We start from the raw sequence: 1,554 nt of genomic DNA, 5'->3' as shown, positions 1-1,554 counted from the left end.
AAATCAAAGCCATATGTAACATAGCTATGTGACAATAATGATAATGTAACTTCAATTTTCATTTTGACATAACATGATCTTTTTAACCAATCTCTATCTAATACATAAGAAGTTTTGATCTAATTTGTTGTCCTTTAATGGGATATACATCACAAGTTTTTGTTAAGGCAGAGGTCTGAATCTGAAGGAAAGTCTTATCACACTAAGTAATCTTTGTTTTACATTTTGGAAGACCTACAGATCTGGAATCATGAACACATTTAATACACTATGAAATTAACACTAGTGAATTACCATACACATGTGAAAACCTTTGTCAAAATTTAGTTCTGTACCAAGAGCATCTTTTATGAGAAAACCTTATTGTAGTTTTTACTGAAAAACTTTCTTTTGACCAGATGACCCATTTATTGGGGTGTCTCCCAAAAGACTATGGAGATCACTGAGGGCTCCTTATTAATGAATAAAGGTTGACCACTCCTCCATTCATCAATTGGAGTCCTGCCCAAATAATTTCTCCTCACCCTAAGGACTGTGGTTAAATATCTTAATTTTGATATCATTTAAACCAACTGGTAACTCAGGTGAAAGCATGCTTTTAAATCTATAACCCAATTGTATTATGAACAAATGATAAAAGAAAAATTGAGCTCAAAATAAAGGGGAACCGCTGTTCACAGAATGACAGACAAACACGCAAACCAGTACACAGAACAAACATCTTTACAAAATCAGTGTGCACACAAATGTATTTTTGACCAAATTGAATTATAGTAACCCTATCACAATTTTAGAAATTTATAATTTAAATAGACTAGTCAGATTGTGTTGTCAATTAGCAGAGATCTCTTAGAAAATCTTTGGAAGGAATAGAATCTTTTATCTATAATAAACATGTATGTTTTGTATTTTATCCTCTTAAGAATACTGGTAACTTTCACCTTTGTATCCCTATATACTTTATTACATATTTAGATCTTAGATTTCCACTTATATCAGTTTCTTCAATAGGCCCCAGATCGAATCTAGCTTCATTGTTGTCTATCAGCTGTGACACAGTCTCTGAGGCATCACTGTCACAGGCCTATACATCAGCTTCCTGAAAGGTAGAACCAACATCTTCTCCAGATCTGGGTTCATGATATAGCCGGACAGCATGCTCTGGTACCCAGATAGGTCACTCAGCATTCTCTGGAAAAACACAAGCATACCCTCTATCTCAGGTAAGTAGTGGACTGGGTCCCTTCCATTGTCCAGTATGGAGATCCCTCCAAAGGATGCTTCCTAACCTTTTTTCTTTTACTTGATGGAATTGTCTTTCTGCTGCTGTACTTCCATCTTTTCTAGAATTTAGAAAGTTAATAGTATATAAAGCCAAGTGAAGTCTATGATGAGGTTTGAATTTTGTAGGGAAAGATTCCCCCTTTTGTTTTTGTAATCGAATTTTGATCATACGGTGAGTACATTCAACAATTCCTTGACCTTGTTTGATCAACCTTGTATGTCTCTATTTGTTTTCTTGGAAACCACTTTGAAAATATCAATAAGTAATAC

General features: G+C 34.3%; 1 protein-coding gene across 1 annotated transcript in view; it reads left to right on the top strand.

Annotated features, from left to right (window-relative positions):
* LOC102017173 (vomeronasal type-2 receptor 116-like) overlaps nucleotides 1-1,554 on the top strand; it is a gene marked incomplete at its 5' end in the record, with an annotated part of 39,817 nt that overhangs the window by 14,637 nt on the left and 23,626 nt on the right. The window lies entirely within an intron of this gene.

This window comes from Chinchilla lanigera, unplaced genomic scaffold (genome assembly GCF_000276665.1).
Source record: "Chinchilla lanigera isolate Chin_1 unplaced genomic scaffold, ChiLan1.0 scaffold00162, whole genome shotgun sequence".
In the NCBI taxonomy this organism is placed as follows: domain Eukaryota; kingdom Metazoa; phylum Chordata; class Mammalia; order Rodentia; family Chinchillidae; genus Chinchilla; species Chinchilla lanigera.
This window is presented reverse-complemented; position numbering and strand designations above follow the sequence as displayed.